This window comes from Giraffa tippelskirchi, chromosome 3 (genome assembly GCF_054371585.1).
Source record: "Giraffa tippelskirchi isolate mGirTip1 chromosome 3, T2T-mGirTip1v1.2.pri, whole genome shotgun sequence".
In the NCBI taxonomy this organism is placed as follows: domain Eukaryota; kingdom Metazoa; phylum Chordata; class Mammalia; order Artiodactyla; family Giraffidae; genus Giraffa; species Giraffa tippelskirchi.
In genome coordinates this window covers 63,162,614-63,183,319 of record NC_137277.1, presented here as the reverse complement: position 1 = coordinate 63,183,319, position 20,706 = coordinate 63,162,614, and the positions used below count along the sequence as shown (strand labels likewise).

General features: G+C 41.5%; 2 protein-coding genes across 2 annotated transcripts in view; both read right to left on the bottom strand.

Annotated features, from left to right (window-relative positions):
• The window catches only part of LGSN (lengsin, lens protein with glutamine synthetase domain), a 136,710-nt gene extending 122,613 nt beyond the window's left edge, over positions 1 to 14,097 (bottom strand). Inside the window, exon 1 of the mRNA XM_081583075.1 lies at positions 13,999 to 14,097. The gene's annotated coding sequence lies outside the window, so the exon portion shown is untranslated. The remainder of the gene's footprint in view (positions 1 to 13,998) is intronic.
• Positions 14,098 to 17,121: 3,024 nt separating this feature from the next.
• LOC145540431 (ADAMTS-like protein 3) overlaps positions 17,122 to 20,706 on the bottom strand; it is an 88,006-nt gene continuing 84,421 nt past the window's right edge. The window contains exon 9 of the mRNA XM_081574975.1: positions 17,122 to 17,562. The gene's annotated coding sequence lies outside the window, so the exon portion shown is untranslated. The remainder of the gene's footprint in view (positions 17,563 to 20,706) is intronic.

Sequence of the window (20,706 nt, the reverse complement as noted above, 5' to 3'; positions counted from 1 at the left end):
GCCATTGTCTTTCTCGAGGAGGGGAGAGTTCATTGTTAAACTGTAATAGTTCCTCATATATTCTGGATATAAGTTCTTTATCAGACACAGGTACTGCCAATCTTTCTCCCAGTCTAAGGCTTATGTGTTCATATTCTTAATAGTGTTTTTGATTAGCAGATTTTTGATGAGGTCCAATTTGATTTCTTTTCGTTTTATGATGAATGATTTTTGACACAAATGAATTGAAAAAGTAGATCACTATTCCCTCCCATATAGAACTCCTCATTGACTTCTCATGTTTTGGGAATAAAACTCCAGTCTTTACCTTGACCTTCAAAGCCTTGAATGATTTGGTCCTCAGAAGCTCTCCAGCTTCATCTCAAACCCCTTCTCCTTCTACCCCACTGAACCCTCACCACACGAGTCTTCTTTCTGTTCCTTGACCACGCAAAGCCTGTGCTCACTTTCGAGTCCTCACGCTTACTGTTCCCTCTGCCAGAAATGCTTTCCTCACCTCTTGGATGGATGGCTCCACCGCATCCTTTAGGTCTGGACTCAGGTATCACCTCCTCAGAAGGCTAAAGTAGTGATGTACAATCACCATTGGGCTCACCACCCTATTTCCTTTTCTTCATATCACTTCCCACAGATAAATATCCTGTACACTTATTTGTTTACTGGTTTATCATCCATCTCTCCGACTAGAATGCCAAATCCTTGACACTAGACATTTTATATACTTAGGTGCTCAGCCAGTATTTGTTAAGGTGAGAGATGAATTTCTTTGAAATGCTAGCCACTGAAGGGTTGGCATATTCCACAATGTACACACACGTGTGTGTGTGTGTGTGTGTGTGTGTGGTGCATGTATGTGTGTGCAGGATGTGGTAGAACAATGTAGGTAGTTTCAATAAATCAAAGTCTTAAATATTCCAAAGATGTCACCTTTACCAGCAATTTCAGCCTCATAAGTATCCAATCTTTTAACTGACTTGAAGGCATTCATTTGATTTTCATGTTCCATTCCACACAGAACTTCTCTCTGCCTTTCCACATCCTGATTTCTTTGCCTGGAACATTCTTTTTCCTTCTCCCAGAGCAACATCCTGACTTATGTGGAAACTTGGTTGGCTTCTCCAGAGAGCATTAGGGACCCCTCCTCAGAGCTACTGTGTCCTTTGGAGCTGACTCACTGGAAAAGACCCTGATGCTGGGAAAGACTGAAGGCAAAAGGCAAAGGGGGTGGCAGAAGATGAGGGATGAGATGGTTAGATAGCATCACCAACTCAATGGACATGAATTTGAGCAAACTCCAGGAGATAGTGAAGGACAGGGAAGTGTGGCATACTGCAGTCCACAGGGTTGCAAAGTGTCAGACATGACTTAGCGGCTGAACAACAAACAACTATTACAGCATTTGTCATTCTGCTTCAAAATATCTGTTCACATGACCATCTCCTTCTCTAGACTATGAGCTTCTCAAGGGCTAGGTCATCTACTTATTCCCAGCTCTGGCAAAAGCAAGCAAGCATTGGGCAAATATTTGTTGAACATTGCTATGTTTGTATCTGAATGTTTGTGTCTCTCTAAAATTTATGTGTCAAATCCTAACACCCAGGAGGTGGGGGCTTTGGGAAGTAATTAGGTCACACAGGCAGAGCCCTCATGAATGAGATTAGTGCCCTAATGAAAGAAGCCCCAGGGAGCCCCTTCCCTCCTTTGGCCATAAGAGGACATAGCAAAAAGATGACTGTCTGTGAACCAGGAAGCCAGCCCTCATCAGGCATCAGATATGGCCCTACCTTGATCTTGGATTTCCCTGCCTCCAGAACTGCAAGAAATAAGTGCCTGTTGTTTATAAGCTGCCCCCTCCATGCTGGTATGTGTTATGCTGTTATGGTAGTGCAAACAGACTAAGATGAATGTTGAATGAACGGATGAAGGTGCTTGTAAGGATGGTAGCATTGTCTAAAAGAAGAGAAAATGGTATCACGTAAATACCCCTAGATAATGATCTCATAAATAACATGAGCTGGCTTGTTGAATGGCGACTCAACAGGATTTTCTCCTTCTATGGTCTCCCTGCATCCACATCTCTAGAATCTCTATTTGCAGTTACATTCTACATGACATAACCTGAAAATGAAAGACACTAGCTAAAGATTTAAAAGATTGAAATGATGTAGCCTTTACTGTTCCCATAGAGTAGACATAATAAAACATGTCAGACAGCAACGTCTGTGTGTCCTTCGCAATTGACTCATTTTAAGCTACAAGTAGCTGAGCTCAGCAGTACGTGCTCCCTGTGATGCAAGCATTTCTGATTTTCTTTTGTATCCTAAGTACCAAGGATCTTTATTCTCAAGTCTGATATTGAATCTGTAGCTATAGATAATATGTCACTATTTTGAGAATAAAGGGTCTCATTTATTTTCATGCTTTGCAAGTCCTCAGCCACAGAGTTAAACCTCATTCTCATAAACATTTTGATTTTCTTAACTCTGCTCCTATCTCTTGGCCTCTTAAAGAGTTTTGCAAGTCATACTTAGATTAGGTTCTTGTGACTAAGCACTGATACAATAACAAAGTTAATATGTGTGGGAAAACATACTTGTGAAAGAAGACCAATGAAAGAATTGATTCAACAATCCTTAGCAAATCTTGCCTCTATAAACATTTACCAAGTTAGCAATCATTTTGCAACTAGAAAACCAATACCTGTGTTACCACAAATAATGATGCACATTTGGGATATGAGCTCCATGGGCTTCCTCAGGAGTGAATTTTTTTTAAAGCTTCTATATGGAAGGGACAAGTTGAACAAGTTCTTAGCTACACTAACACATAGCATCTCTACATGTTTTCAGGGTTTACAGCCTAACTAACAAGGTAGGAAAAAATACATTCACCAGAATTCCAGAAGGGACCGGAGGAAGCAGCTGGGGCTGACAGGCTCCTCTCCTCCGTAAAGCTTTGGGAACAGGACAAGGGGTGATGCTTTATAGGGGACCTCACATGGTGACAGGTGCATGCTTTTAGGAAGGTTATGCAGCATAAGTGTAAGAGCAGACGAAGGTGGAGGAATGCTGTATATTGTGTGATGTCATTCTTGAGTCTTCATTCACGTGACTAGAGTCACGTGATGCCTGACTGCAGAGACGTCTGAAGAGAAGAGGTGTGTGGGGCAGAACTGAGACACCATGCAGGCTCCTGAGTGGAGGGGAGGGGGGAAGGAAGGGGTAAGGCTGGAGCTGACGTCTCAGAGATCTGAGGGAAGGCACTAGCATTAGACAAGCTAAGCCTACCCTATCTGTTGAAAATCTTCCATATTAAGGTTCTAGAGGACCACAGAGGTCTTTGGGCCTGGTGTGCTGCAGTCCACGGAGTCACAATGAGTCGGACATGACTTAGAGACTGAACAACAATAACAAGAGGTATACCAGGGCCTTTCTGTCCAGCACTGAGGGTCCAGGAGGGTGATATGAGGAACACTGAAAGAGACAACTATGTATTTGGGCTCTAGTACACATTTTTATGAGTCTCAGGTTTCCTCATCTATACAACTGGATAAAAGATTACTGCCCCCCAACACTGTGCTACTGTAAAAATCAAAAGAGGTAATGAGGGGGCGGTCCTAAGATGGCAGAGGAATAGGATGGGGAGACCACTCTCTCCCCCACAAATTCATCCAAAGGACATTTGAACGCTGAGCAAACTTCACAAAACAACTTCTGAACGCTGGCAGAGGACATAAGGCATCCAGAAAAGCAATCCATTGTCTTCGAAAGGAGGTAGGACAAAATATAAAAGATAAAAAGAAAGACAAAAGAGTTAGGGATGGAGACTCAACCCGGGGAAGGAGTTGTAAAAGAGGAGAAGTTTCCAAACACCAGGAAACCCTCTCACCGGTGGGTTTTGGGGAAGTTTTCGAATCTCGGAGGGCAACATAACTGGGAAGAAAAATAAATAAATAAAACCCACAGATTACATGCCTAAAGGCAACTCCCAGCAGAGAAGTACCCGAGACGCTCGCATCCACCACCAGCAAGTGGGGGCTGAATGGAGAGTAGTGGGTGGCATTGCTTAGGGTAAGGACCAGTTCTAAATGCCCTGAGGGCAATCTGAGGGAGCTAACGTGAAATAGCAACCTAAATTGTGGGATAGCCAGAGAAAGAGAGAGAACTATCCCGTGAAAAGCTCAAACCTAAGGCACTGCCAGCCCACTCACAGAACGAAGGACTGAGCAATACCAGAGAAGAGCTAGCCGGCTGCAGACCAGCCCATCCCCCGCCAGATGCAGCGGGCAGGCGGAGCCAGCCAGAGCCGGAAAGGGGCAAACTCGGCCCCAGAGAGGGCATCCCCTACCAAACTGCAAACAGGCTTCCAGTTTCTAAGCAAAGACTTCCTGAGATTCCGGATGGTTGACATCTGCCAGGAGGGTCACAGCCAGAGACCAGCTCCCCAGAACTGACACAAGGCACACCGGAGTCGGGCATGCCCAGAAACCGAGGCGGGGACCAGGGAGGTGATAAGTCGCACTGCCCCAACAGGGGAAAATGTGATTGCCAAACACCTGGCTGCCTGAGCTGCTTCTACCCGGGTACGGCACAAACCGTGGCACAAATCGTGGGCTCAACCGAGTCTATGCCTTTGTGGAGTACCTGAGAACCTGAACCTGAACGGCTTAGACCTGGGAAGTGCATGCATCTCAGGGCCCGTTCCACGGCAGAGTAACCTGAAGCCTAAGCAGGGTAGACTGGGAAAACACACATGCCATGAGTGGGGGCAAACCTAGTGTGGCCGAGACACTGTGAGTTCTCCACACACAAGCCAGTGATATTGGTTTGCAGTGTTCCTCCCTCCCTACAGCACGACTGAACAAGTGAACCTAAAGAGACCACCTCCACCCCCTTGTGTCAGGGCAGAAATTAGACACTGAAGAGACCTGCAAACAGAAGCCAAATGAACAGAGGGAACCACTTTGGAAGTGACAGGTGCAACAGATTAAAATCCCTGCAGTTAACACCGACTACATTGGAAGGGGCCTATAGAACTTGAAAAGTAGAAGCAGGAACAAGGAACTATTTGAAACTGAACTGACCCCACACTGCCCACAACAGCTCCAGAGAAAGTCCTGGATATATTTTTACTATTATCATTCTTTTTTATTTTTAATTTTTTTTTTTTACTTTTTTTCAGTCCTCTATTACTCTTTTAATTTTCATTTTTATAACCCACTATTACTTTGCAAAAAAAAAAAAGACCTTATTTTTAAAGCAAACTTCATATATGTTTCTTATACTTTTTGTGATTTTGGGTTTTCTTTCTTTTTTTTTTTTTTTTTTTTTTTTTTTTTTTTTTTTATAAATTTATTTATTTTAGTTGGGGGCTAATTACTTTACAATATTGTAATAGTTTTTGCCATACATTGACAAGAATCAGCCATGGGTTTACATGTGTTCCCCTTCCCGAACCCCCCACCCACCTCCCTCCCCCTCCCATCCCTCTGGATCATCCCACTGCCCCGGCCCCGAGCCCTTGTCACATGCATCGAACATGGAATGGTGCTCTGTTTCACATATGACAATACACATGTCTCAATGCCATTCTCCCAGAACGTCCCACCCTCACCTTCTCCCTCAGAGTCCATAAAATTGTTCCATGCATCTGTGTCTCTCATTCTGTCCCGCATATAGGGTTATCGTTACCATCTTTCAGATTCCATATATATGCATTAGTATACTGTATTGTTGTTTTTCTTTCTGGCTTACTTCACTCTGTATAATGGGCTCCAGTTTCATCCATCTCAGTAGAACCGGTTCAAATGTATTTTTTTTAATGGCTGAGTAATATTCCATTGTGTATATGTACCACAGCTTCCTTATCCATTCATCTGCTGATGGACATCTAGGTTGCTTCCATGTCCTGGCTATTGTAAACAGTGCTGCGATGAACATTGGGGTACACGCGTCTCTTTCAATTCTGGTTTCCTCGGTGTATATGCCCAGCAGTGGGATTGCTGGGTCATATGGCAGTTCTATTCCCAGTTTTTTAAGGAATCTCCACACTGTTCTCCATAGTGGCTGTACTAGTTTGCATTCCCACATTGTACTTTTTAAGAATCTAACCTCTACTCTAGATTTTTAATCTTTGTTTTATAGTATTTGATATCAATTTTGAACATTTAAGAACCCAATCTTTAGTACTCATTTTTACTCAGGAGTGGGATTTTACTGGCTTGATTACTCTCTCCCCTCTCCTCCTTCTCTTTTCAACCCAATTCTGTGAATCTCTGTGGATGTTCTGGGCACTGGAGAACACTTAGGGAACAGAGTACTGCCCAGATCTCTCTCTCTCCTCTTGATTTCCCCCTGTCTCCTCCTGCTCACCTCTATCTCCTTCCTCCCTCTTCTCTTCTCTATGTAACTCCGTGAACCTCTCTGAGGTTTCCAGACTGTGGAGAGCACATAGGGAAATGCTTACTGGCTAGATTGCTCTCTCCACCTTTGAGTCCCCCTCTTCTCCTCCTGGTCACCTCTATCTCCCTCCTCCCTCTTCTCCTCTCCATGTAACTCGGTGAACCTCTCTGGGTATCATTCACTGTGGAGAATCTTTTCACTATTAACCAGGAAGTTTTATTATCAGTGCTGTATGGATGGAGAAGTCTTGAGGCTACTGCAAGAATAAGTCTGAAAACCAGAGACAGGAGGCTTAAGCCCAAAACCTGAGAACACCAGAGAACTCCTAACTCCAGGGAACATTAATTAACAAGAGATCATCCAAAAGCCTCCACAACTACACTGAAACCAAGCTCCACCCAAGAGCCAATAAGTTCCAGAGCAAGACATACCACACACATTCTCCAGCAATGCAGGAACATAGCCCTGAGCATCAATATACAGGCTGCCTAAAGTTAGACCAAACCCATAGACTTCTCAAAACTCAGTACTGGACACTCCATTGCACTCCAGAGAGAAGAAATCCAGCTCCACCCACGAGAACACCGATGCAAGCTTCCCTAACCAGGAAACCTTGACAAGCCAATCGTCCAACCCCACCCACAGGGAGGAACCTCCACAATAAAGAGGAACCTCAAACTACCAGAATACAGAAAGGCCACCCCAAACACAGCAATCTAAACAAGATGAAAAGGCAGATAAATACTCAGCAAGTAAAGGAAAATGATAAATGCCCACCAAACCAAACAAAAGAGGAGGAGATAGGGAATCTACCTGAAAAAGAATTTAGAATAATGATAATAAAAATGATCCAAAATCTTGAAAAAAAATTGAGTTACAGATAAATAGCCTGGAGACAAGGATTGAGAAGATGCAAGAAATGTTTAACAAGGACCTAGAAGAAATAAAAAAAAGAGTCAATATATAATGAATAATGAAATAAAGGAGATCAGATTCTGGAGGGAACCAACAGTAGAGTAATGGAGGCAGAAGATAGGATAAGTGAGGTAGAAGATAGATTGGTGGAAATAAATAAAGCAGAGAAGAAAAAAAGAAAAAAGAATCAAAAGAAATGAGGAAAATCTCAGGGACCTCTGGGACAATATGAAACGACCCAACATTCGAATCATAGGAGTCCCAGAAGAAGAAGATAAAAGGAAAGGCCTTAAAAAAACACTCAAGGAGACAATAGTGGAAAATTTCCCTAAAATGAGGAAGGAAATAGTCACACAAGTCCAAGAAACCCAGAGAGTCCCAAACAGGATAAACCCAAGGCAAAACAACCCAAGACACATAGTAATCGAATTAACAAAGATCAAACACAAAGAACAAATATTAAAAGCAGCAAGGGAAAAACAACAAATAACATACAAGGGGATTCCCATAAGGATAACAGCTGATCTTTCAATAGAAACTCTTCAGGCCAGAAGGGAATGGCAGGACATACTTAAAGTGATTAAAGAAAATAACTTACAATCCAGATTACTGTACTCAGCAGGGATCTCATTCAGATATGAAGGAAAATTCAAAAGCTACCAGACCATCTGACCTGCCTCATGAGAAACCTGCATGCAGGTCAGGAAGGAACAGTTACAACTGGACATGGAAGAACAGACTGGTTCCAAATAGGAAAAGGAGTACGTCAAGGCTGTATATTGTCACCCTGCTTAATTAACTTATATGCAGAGTACATCATGAGAAACACTGGCCTGGAAGAAGCACAAGCTGGAATCAACATTGCCGGGAGAAATATCACTAACCTCAGATATGTGGATGACACCACCCTTATGGCAGAAAGTGAAGAAGAACTAAAGAGCCTCTTGATGAAGGTGAAAGAGGAGAGTGAAAAAGTTGGCTTAAAGCTCAACGTTCGGAAAACTAAGATCATGGCATCTGGTCCCATCACTTCATAGGAAATAGATGGGGAAACAGTGGAAACATTGTCAGACTTTATTTTTTGGGGCTACAAAATCACTGCTGATGGTGATTGCAACCATGAAATAAAAAGCCACTTACTCCTTGGAAGGAAGGTTATGACCAACCTAGATAGCATATTTGAAAGCAGAGACATTACTTTGCCAACAAAAGTCCGTCTAGTCAAGGCTATGGTTTTTCCAGTGGTCATGTATGGATGTGAGAGTTGGACGGTGAAGAAAGCTGAGCGCCAAAGAATTGATGCTTTTGAACTGTGGTGTTGGAGAAGACTCTTGAGAGTCCCTTGGACTGCAAGGAGATCCAATCAATCCATCCTAAAGGAGATCAATCCTGGGTGTTCATTGGAAGGACTGATGTTGAAGCTGAAACTCCAATACTTTGGCCACCTCATGCGAAGAGTTGACTCATTGGAAAAGACCCTAATGCTGGGTAGGATTGCAGGCAGGAGGAGAAGGGGACGACAGAGGATGAGATGGTTGGATGGCATCACTGACTCGACGGACATGGGTTTGGGTAGACTCTGGGAGTTGGAGATGGACAGAGAGGCCTGGCGTGCTGCAATTCATGGGGTCGCAAAGAGTCGGACATGATTGAGCGACTGAACTGAACTGAACTTACAGACAAGCAAAAGCTGAAAGAATTCAGCACCACCAAACCAGCTCTCCAACAAATGCTTAAGGATCTTCTCTAGATAGGAAACACAGAAAGGGTGTATAAACACGAACCCAAAACAACAAAGTAAATGGCAACAGGACCATACTTATCAATAAATACCTTAAATGTAAATGTATTGGATGCTCCAACCAAGAGACAAAGAATGGCTGAATGGATACAAAAACAAGACCCTTATATATGCTGTCTACAAGAGATCCACCTCAAAAAAAGGGACACACACAGTCTGAAAGTGAAGGACTGGAAAAAAATATTTCAAGCAAACAGACACCAGAAGAAAGCAGGAGTCACAATACTCATTTCAGATAAAATAGACAGTAAAATAAAGGCTGTGCAAAGAGACAAAGAGAGACACTACATAATGATCAAAGGATCAATCCAAGAAGAAGGTATAACAATTATAAATATACATGCACCCAACATAGGAGCACCACAATATGTAAGGCAAATACTAACAAGTATGAAAGAGGAAATTAGCAATAACACAATTATAGTGGGAGACTTTAATACCCCACTCACACCTATGGACAGGTCAACTAAACAGAAAATTAACAAGGAAACACAAACTTTAAATGATACAATAGAGCTGCTAGACCTAATTGATATCTACAGGACATTTCATCCCCAAACAATCAATTTCACCTTTTTCTCAAGTGCACACGGAACCTTCTCCAAGATAGATTACATCCTGGGCCATAAATATTAGCCTTGGTAAATTCAAAAATATTGAAATCATTTCAATCATCTTATCTGACCACAATGCAGTAAGATTAGATCTCAATTACAGGAAAAAAAACTATTAAAAATTCCAACATATGGAGGCTAAACAACACGCTTCTGAATAACCAACAAATCACAGAAGAAATCAAAAAAGAAATCAAAATATGCATAGAAATGAATGAAAATGAAAATACAACGACCCAAAACCTATGTGACACGGTAAAAGTAGTGCTAAGGGGAAGATTCATAGCAATACAGGCTTACCTCAAGAAACAAGAAAAAAGTCAAATAAATAACCTAACTCTACACCTAAAGCAACTAGAGAAGGAAGAAATGAAGAACCGCAGGGTTAGTAGAAGCAAAGAAATCTTAAAAACTAGGGCAGAAATAAATGCAAAAGAAACAAAAGAGACCATAGCAAAAATCAACAAAGCTAAAAGCTGGTTTTTTGAGAAGATAAATAAAATTGATGAACCGTTAGCCAGACTCATCAAGAAGCAAAGGGAGAAGAAACAAATCAACAGAATTAGAAATGAAAATGGAGAGATCACAACAGACTACATAGAAATACAAAGGATCATAAGAGACTACTAGCTACAGCTATATGCCACTAAAATGGACAACTTGGCAGAAATGGACAAATTCTTAGCAAAGTATAACTTTCCAAAACTGAACCAGGAAGAAATAGAAGATCTTAACAGACCTATCATAAGTACAGAAATTGAAACTATAATCAGAAATCTTCCAGCAAACAAAAGCCCAGGACCAGATGGCTTCACAGCTGATTTCTACCAAAAATTTAGAGAAGAGCTGATACCTATTTCACTCAAACTCTTCCAGAAAATTGCAGAGGAAGGTAAACTTCCAAGCTCACTCCATGAGGCCATCATCACCCTAATTCCAAAACGAGACAAAGATGCCACAAAAAAAGAAAACTACAGGCCAATATCACTGATGAATATAGATGCAAAAATCCTTAACAAAATTCTAGCAAACAGAATTCAACACCATATTAAAAAGATCATACATCATAACCAAGTGGGCTTTATCCCAGGAATCCAAGGATTCTTTAACATCTGCAAATCAATCAGTGTAATATACCACAGTAACAAACTGAAAGATGAAAACCATATGATTATCTCAATAGATGCAGAAAAAGCCTTTGACAAAATTCAACATCCATTTATGATAAAAAACCCTCCAAAAGCAGGCATAGAAGGAACATACTTCAAAATAATAACAGCTATATATGACAAACCCACAGTAAACATTATCCTCAATGGTGAAAAACTGAAAGCATTTCCCCTAATGTTAGGAACAAGGCAAGGGTGCCCACTCTCACCACTACTATTCAACATAGTTTTGGAACTTTTGGCCACAGGAATCAGAGCAGAAAAAGAAATAAAAGGAATCCAGATAGGGAAAGAAGAAGTAAAACGCTCACTATTTGCAGATGACATGATCCTTTACACAGAAAACCCTAAAGACACCACCAGAAAATTACTAGAACTAATCAACGACTATAGTAAAGTTGCAGGATATAAAATTAACACACAGAAATCCCTTGCATTCCTATACACTAACAATGAGAAAACAGAAAGAGAAATTAAGGAAACAATCCCATTCACCATTGCAATGAAAAGAATAAAATACTTAGGAATATATCTACCTAAAGAAACAAAAGACCTATATATAGAAAACTATAAAACACTGATGAAAGAAATGAAAGAGGAAACAAATAGATGGAGAAATACACCGTGTTCATGGATTGGAAGAATCAATATAGTGAAAATGAGTATACTACCCAAAGTAATCTATAGATTCAATGCAATCCCTAGCAAGCTACCAACGGTATTTTTCACAGAACTAGAACAATTTCACAATCTGGATGGAAATATAAAAAACCTCGAATAGCCAAAGCAATCTTGAGAAAGAAGAATGCAACTGGAGGAATCAACCTGCCTGACTTCAGTCTCTACTACAAAGCCACAGTCATCAAGACAGTATGGTACTGGCACAAGGACAGAAATATAGATCAATGGAACAAAATAGAAAGCCCATAGGTAAATCCATGCACCTATGGACACCTTATCTTCGACAGAGGAGGCAAGAATATACAATGGAGAAAAGACAATCTCTTTAACAAGTGGTGCTGGGAAAACTGGTCAACCACTTGTAAAAGAATGAAACTAGAACACTTTCTAACACCATACACAAAAATAAACTCAAAATGGATTAAAGATCTAAACGTAAGACCAGAAACTATAAAACTCTTAGAGGAAAACATAGGCAAAACACTCTCCGACATAAATCACAGCAGGATCCTCCATGACCCACCTCCAAGAATATTGGAAACAAAAGCAAAAATAAACAAATGGGACCTAATTAAACTTAAAAGCTTTTGCACAACAAAGGAAACTATAAACAAGGTGAAAAGACAGCCTTCAGAATGGGAGAAAATAATAGCAAATGAAGCAACGGACAAATAATTAATCTCAAAAATATACAAGCAACTCCTGTAGCTCAATTTCAGAAAAATAAACGACTCAATCAAAAAATGGGCCAAAGAACTAAACAGACATTTCTCCAAAGAAGACATACAGATGGCTAACAAACACATGAAAAGATGCTCAACATCACTCATTATTAGAGAAATGCAAATCAAAACCAAAATGAGGTACCATTTCACGCCAGTCAGAATGGCTGTGATCCAAAAGTCTACAAGCAATAAATGCTGGAGAGGGTGTGGAGAAAGGGAATCCTCTTACACTGTTGATGGGAATGCAAACTAGTACAGCCACTATAGAGAACAGTGTGGAGATTCCTTAAGAAACTGGGAATAGAACTGCCATATGACCCAGCAATCCCACTGCTGGGCATACATACCAAGGAAACCAGAATTGAAAGAGACACGTGTACCCCAATGTTCATAGAAGCACTGTTTATAGTAGCCAGGATATGGAAGCAACCTAGATGTCCATCAGCAGACAAATGGATAAGGAAGCCGTGGTACATATACACAATGAAATATTACTCAGCCATTAAAAAGAATACATTTGAATCAGTTCTAGGAGAAGGCAATGGCACCCCACTGCAGTACTCTTGCCTGGAAAATCCCATGGACAGAGGAGCCTGGTAAGCTATAGTCCATGGGGTCGCTAAGAGTCGGATACAACAGCAACTTCACTTTCACTTTTCCCTTTCATGCACTGGAGAAGGAAATGGCAACCCGCTCCAGTATTCTTGCCTGGAGAATGCCAGGGATGGCAGATCCTGGTGGGCTGCCGTCTATGGGGTCGCACAGAGTCAGACACGACTGAAGCAACTTAGCAGCAGCAGCAGCAGCATTGAGATGGAAGAAAATGGAGCCCATTATGCAGAGTGAAGTCAGCCAGAAGGAAAAACACCAATACAGTATACTAATGCATATATATGGAATTTGAAAGATGGTAACGATAACCCTATATGTGAGACAGAAAAAGAGACACAGATGCACAGAACAGTCTTATGGACTCTGTGGGAGCAGGTGAGGGTGGGACTATCTGAGAGAATAGCATTGAAACATGTATATTATTATTTGTGAAGCAGAACGTTAGTCCAGGTTCGATGCATGAGACAAGTGCTCAGGGCTTGTGCACTGGGATGACGCAGAGGGATGGGATGGGGAGGGAGGTGGGAGGGGGTTCAGGATGGGGAACACATGTAAACCCATGGCTGACTTATGTCAATGTATGGCAAAAATCACTACAATATTGTAAAGTAATTAGACTCCAACTAAAATAAATAAATTAAAAAAAAAAAGAGGTAATGAACATGGAAGTGCTTCATGCATGCCTATTCCAGATCCCCATTTATTTATGTCTCTGTGTCAGCACGTGTGCTGGGTTGTGTCTGACTCTTTGCAACCTTATGGACTGTAGCCCGCCAGACTGCTCTGTCCACGGGATTTCCCAGGCAACAGTACTGGAGTGGGTTGCCATTTCCTCCTCCAGGTGATCTTTCCTATCCAGGGATTGAACCTGGGTCATCAGAATTGCAGGTGGATTTTCTACAGCTTAACCATCAGGGAAACACATTTATGTCTCTGGGCTCCTCTAACTGCCAACAAGAAAAGCCATTGAGAAAGCTCTTTCCATCATCCCCTTAGTTCAGCAGGGGATTCTATAATCTCACACTGGTTCTGCCATTGTTCCAACATTATCCATTTATGAGACACTTATTTAATACTTACACCTCTCTGAGGTGCTGGAGATACAAAGGGGGAGTAATGAATGATGCCTCATGTCAGTCTAGCTGACTTCTGTGATTAACTCTCAATCGCTTCCAAACTCTAGGGGGGAAAAGGAGCATTATTTATTGAGTCTTCAAACTGTTGCAACTTGAAGCTCATTCTGGTGACAAGAGTTTGCTGAGCTCCAGATATTATCCCTAAAGACAGCAGCAGACGCATCCAAATGCTATCCTGTGCCAGGGGCTCACTGCAATGACCTTTCCCAAACTATAATACTGACTCCACAGCAAGCTGTCTTAAGACTCCACTGACCAGCAATTATTGAGCACCTGCTGGGTGCCTCATACTATATTATATTCTTAGGGCACAAAAGAAACATGAGACATGGTCTCTACCATGAAGGGACACACAATTTAGTGGAGGAAACAATTGGAGACTAATGTGTGTCAGGACTCAGTCAGAGACCAAGTGGTGAGAGCAGAGAAAGGAGAGGTCCAAAACAATCAGAGAAGGATTCACATAGGAGAGGAGAATTCAGGTGGCTTAAAGGTCAGTGAGAGAGCTAATTCTTAGGTAGGTCAATAAGGAGACCAGGACCCTCGAGGAGGAGAAAGGGAAAAACTTTTTTTCTACATTCCTTGTCTTAGTCACTTAAGACATTTTTTCTTAAGCTCTGAGTCTGTTTCCCCTAAGACTAACTTTCTTTAAGCCCAGAGCTAACTAATGATTATATAACAACAATGTATCTTGCTTGAGGACATGTTTCTCCTTCTTAACAAAAACCTTCTGACTAATCCTGTTATTTTAAGATGTATGTTGTGGGAGTGGGTCTAGAAAGACCTTTACAACCTTGAGGTATTCTTTTCTTTAAATTAGCTTATTTATCTATTTTTTAACTTTACAATTACTTTGCCAACAAAGGTCCGTCTAGTCAAGGCTATGGTTTTTCCAGTGGTCTTGTTTGGATGTGAGAGTTGGACGGTGAAGAAAGCTGAGCACCGAAGAATTGATGCTTTTGAACTGTGGTGTTGGAGAAGACTCTTGAGAGTCCCTTGGACTGCAAGGAGATCCAACCAGTCCATCCTAAAGGAGATCAGTCCTGGGTGTTCATTGGAAGGACTTATGTTGAAGCTGAAACTCCAATACTTTGGCCACCTCATGCGAAGAGTTGACTCATTGGAAAAGACCCTAATGCTGGGAAGGATTGGGGGCAGGAGGAGAAGGGGACGACAGAGGATGAGATGGTTGGATGGCATCACTGATTCGATGGACATGGGTTTGGGTAAACTCCGGGAGTTGGTGATGGACAGGGAGGCCTGGAGTGCTGCAATTCATGAGGTCGCAGAGTCGGACACGACTGAGCGACTGAACTAACTAACTTTACAATATTGTACTTGTTTTACCATACATTTACATGAATCCACCATGGGTGTACATGTTTTCCCCTTCCAGAACCCCCTTCCCACCTCCTTCCCCATCCCATCCCTCTGGGTCATCCTGGTGCACCAGTCCCGAGCGCCCTGTATCATGCATCGAACCTGGACTGGCGATTCGTTTCACATATGATAATTTACATGCTTCAATGCCATTCTCCCATATCATCCTGCCCTCGCCCTCTCCCGTAGAGTCCATAACACTGTTCTATTTATCTGTGTCTCTTTTGATGTCTCGCATACAGGGTTATCTTTACTGATTAACTAAATCCCATATATATGTGTTAGTATACTGTATTGGTGTTTTTCTTTCTGGCTTACTTCACTCTGTATTATCTTTTAATCTATTGCTAGTAACCAATTGAAAAAAAGTATATAAAGCCTCGCCCAAACTAGTGAGTGAGGGCACTCTCCACCCCCTTCTGATGTCTATGTCAGCAGCTTTCTCTGTCCCTTTTTCACTGTAATAAAACTTTGGCCATGTGAAGTTCTGAGTGACTGAAACTGTGTCTTTGGTCCCAAAGCAAAATTCTTTCCTTCGGAGATCAGGAATCCTCTAAACCTCCACACTTCCATCATGAGCCAAACACTCCTCTCTTCAGTCAGTTACTCTAGGGTCACTCACCTCACGGTGTTCACAATGTCTTCTAGGTTCACATCCAGATGTTCCTCACATGTCATAAGTGTGATGTGCCAGTTCTCTTGGCCCCCTTGGTCACTGGAAGCAAGGTGCCTTCTCAAAGAAAAGGAATCCATGTGCCCATGGGGCTCACTGCTGGGTTGAACCACAGTGAAAAGGGACATTGATGGATGAGAGCCTGTTCTGAGATGAGCAACAGGGCTGGTAAGGGATCTAAAAACAATACACAAAAACTGCTGAAAAGGCTAAGAATGATGAACCTGGGAAAGATAGTGCTCTAGGGATTCAGTTTTCTGCAAATTTTTAAAACTTGTCACGTGGGATGAGGCATAGATGTCTTTTTTTTTTTTTCTGTTTCAGAAAGCAGAAATTGGAAGGAGGTTATATTTTGGCTCAAAAGGAAAAAAATACTGCAAATAACTCAGGTAGTTCAATCCAAGAAAGAGCTCTCAATGCAGTGAACTGTTCCCTTGCCAAAGGTGTTGAAGAGAGAGACTGGCCACCCACCCTCTGAGATCCGTTTTCCTCTGACCGCCTGTGAATTGTTCTCCATGTGACAGCCTGTCAGCACTGCAGGCTTCACATATCTGATGTGGAATCAGCTGTCCTGTCCAATTCCTCAAGTCTATCGCTGATGCTGTTTTGCTTCTAGATTCCTGGGCGAGATTCAACATCTTTGATTCCTTGCTCTCTTTAGGTCCCCATACCTTCACTTCCAGAATGGTTCTTGACATGCTCTTGATACTATATCTCCATGGATACCATGACAGCCCAAACTTGCCAAATCCCATGTGGACAGAAGTTATTGGATTTTTGATCTCTCTCGAGATTAAGCCTGGCCTTCTCATTTTATAAATAAGGAAAATGAGACAGAAAAACGAAAGACTTGTCTAAGGTCGCATGGTTACCAGTGGTAGTTCTAGGCTCCAAGACTCCTGGTGCCATGTTCTTCCATGCCCCATACCACAACAGCTCTGGAAGTTCTCCTGATGATCACTCAGGCCATCATGTTACATTTCAGCTTAACTGGTTTGATAAACATTGGCCATGTCTTATCCACGGAATGATCGGTTTATTTGGTTAACACTGTGATGGTCTTTGGTCAAATCATATGTGTTAATCTAGATCTAGGTATTACCCCCAATCTGCTAACTGTAACAGACTGCTGAGCCTGCTTTGAGTTAAAAGGCACTGTTCTTTTCTGTGCTTCTTGTAGATGCTGCCAAAGTAAGACTGCTGAATTGTGCAATAGAGGAGAATTCTAGCCAGTTCAGGCTCTCTAGAGTCTGCAAATCCAGGTCATTTGGATTTGAAACATATCATTGGACGCCAATGAGTACAAAGATGACATATACCATGTTAACTGGCTAGGCCCTGAATACTCCCATAAAAGGTCCTGGACACATGTTGGTTCTTCTGTTGCTATTCTGGTCTGTTCTAGTTCTTGAGCTTGTTTCAGCCAAGGTAATTTAGCTTCCACTGGGCTTTTTTCTAAGGAAAAAGTAACATAAACAACAAGCCTAATTATTGTTAATCATTCAAGAGTTGGACATGTGATTGTTATTTACTGGAGATTTCACTAATTTTTTTTCTCAAATGAGCAGTACATGAAGTGGCTTCTGGACAGAACCAAAAATTTCTGTCATGTATTTTTTTAATTAACACATTATCAGAATGCAACCAAACAACATGACATGGTTGAATATGTTCTCCAAGTTAGCATAAAAACACCTTTTATAAATTAGTACCAATCTCTGTTGTTTGCATATTAAAGCTGATTTCAACCAGATCAGTCTGCTTTCTTTTGCCACACATTTTTGCCCACTGAGTGAAGAAATTAATAGAGACAAGCAAATAACATAGAAGGCTTAGAAAATTGTGAGGAGGACACTCTGTACTATGGTTTACTCAAACTTTAAAATGTTGTAGTTGTTAAGAGAGATGATTACCAGTTACAATTGGCCTGCAGGAGCAAGCCTGTGCCCTTCTCTGTCCTTTGAAGCTTCCTAAGATGTGAAGAAACCATCCAATTATGAAGTGAGAAGGGAAATAATTTTGGACTGCTTTGGATAAATCACAGACGCTAAGAAAGTGACTATAAAAGTACCACTGACTGCAGAAAAGAAGGAGAAATGTAATGTAGAAGTTATGTAATCAGTATTTGTATCTTGTAAAATAATAGCCTGCTGGACTCTCAAGTCCAGAGTCACATTAGGGTTGTCAGCTTTAAAATTCTTGTAATTTCTAACAATTTCATTATTCTAAAAAAACATTTATTTGGATACTCAATATTTGTGTTTTGCATTCTTTTTTCTTAAAAAGTCATCTCCTTGGTAGTGGAGGGATGGACTGGAAGTTTGAGATTAGCAGATGTAAACTGTTGCATATAAGATGGATAAACAACAAGGTCCTGCTGTATAGCATAGGAAACTATATTCAATGTCCTGTGATAAATCACACTGGAAAGAATATGAAAAAGAATGTATATATACGTATAACTTGATCACTTTGCTGTGCAGCAGAAATTAACACAACATTGTAAATCAACTATACTTGAACAAAATAAAAAATTTAAAAAGTCACCTCCATATTGTTTAAACTTCAAGCCTCACCAATCCTGGATCCATCCCTGGGAGAAGTCAAGAAGCCTTGGGCACATGCAACAGAACAGACAGTGCTCTGCAGACGTGATCTCACTAAGGGTTCTGATACACTGGCAGGTCAACAGCTTCATTCCTATTTAACAGATGAGCCAATGAACAACCCGCCAACTAAGGACCTTCCTCAAAGACAAGTGGTTCCTAAGAAGCCAAGTGGAATTCCATCCCAGAGCCTCTTGCTGTCAAAATAATGACTTCACTACTGCTTCATAAAGCTTCAAGATTCTTTCCTACGTCCATAGATGTTTCTTAAAATGTCAGAGAAGAGTTTCAGAGGATATGTAGTCCTTTTGCAGCACAGACCCATTTTCAAGAAATTCTTAAAGAGATGGGAATACCAGACCACCTTACCTGCCTCCTAAGAAACCTGTATGTAGGTCAAAAAGCAACAGTTAGAACCAGACATGGAACAATGGACTGGTTCAAAATTGGGAAAGGAGTACGTCAAGGCTGTAAATTGTCACCCTGCTTCCTTAACTTCTATGCAGAGTACATCATTTCAAATGCTGGGGCTGGATGAATCACAAGCTGGAATCAAGATTGCCAGGAGAAATATCAACAACCTCAAACACACAGATGATACCACCCTAATGACATAAAGTGAGGAGGAACTAAAGAGCCTCTTGACGAGGATGAAAAAGGAGAGTGAAGAAGTTGGCTTGAAACTCAACATTAAAAAAACTAAGATTATGGCATCCAGTCCCATCACTTCGTGGCAAATAGAAGGGGGAAAAGTGGGAGTAGTGAGAAATTTTATTTTCTTGGGCTCCAAAATCACCAAGGATGGTGACTGCAGCCACGAAATTAAAAGATGCTTGCTCCTTGGAAGGAAAGCTTTAACAAACCTAGCCATTGTATTAGAAAGCGGAAACGTTACTTTGCTGACAAAGGTCCAGCTAGTCAAAGCTATGGTTTTTCTAGTAGTCATGTATGGATGTGAGAGTTAGGCTGAGCATCAAAGAACTGATGCTTTCGAACAGTGGTGCTAGAGAAGACTCTTGAGAGTGCCCTGGACAGCAAGGATATCAAGCCAAGTCAATCCTAAAGGAAATCAACCCTGAATATTCATTGGAAGGACTTATGTTGAAGCTGAAGCTCTTGGCCACCTGAGTAAAATAACTGATTCATTGGAAAAGACTCTGATGCTGGGAAAGACTGAAGGCAAGAGTAGAAGGGGATGATAGAGGATGAGATGGTTAGATAGCATCACCAACTCAATGGACTTGAGTCTGAGTAAACACCGGGAGATAGTGAAGGACAGGGGAGCCTGGGATGCTGCAGGGCACAGGGCCCCAAAGAGTCAGACACGACTTAGTGACTAAACAATGATATCTCAACGGCTTCCAAATAGGCTGCCTGCTTCTGGGCTTTCCCAGCATCAGTCTATCTTACCTCATTTACTTAAAATATAACACACTTACTCTCTTCAACAAAAACAGCGAAGCTTCGTAGTAACCACCACATCAAGAATACACTTCTAGGGACTCCCTTGGTGGTCCAGTGACTAGAATTCAGCCTTCCCAATGCAGGAGGCCTAGTTTCAATCCCTGGTCAGGGAACAAGATCCCATATGCCACAACTAAAGGTTCATCATGACAACTAAAAAGGATGTGTTATGCCATCCACATGCCACAGGAAAAATCGAAGATCCCACATGCCTCAAGTAAGATCTGGTAGCCAACTAAAATAAATAAATATTTTAAAAAAAGAACACACTTCCAGTGTCAGTTTTAGCATCTCTGTCTTAATCTTCCAGTTCTTAATAACATGAGTTCTCTCTTTAATCCAGATGAATTAGGATCTTTTCAACCTCCAGTCATTCTGTATCATTTCTGCTTTACTCCACCATCCTGGCTTAGCCATACCCCACAGTGATGCCTTCTCTAGGCTCCTGCATGGTTAAAGTCTGCGAATCTGAAACATGGGCTAAGCACTACAAGGGCAACAAAGACCTTCCAAATAACTCTGTTTCAAT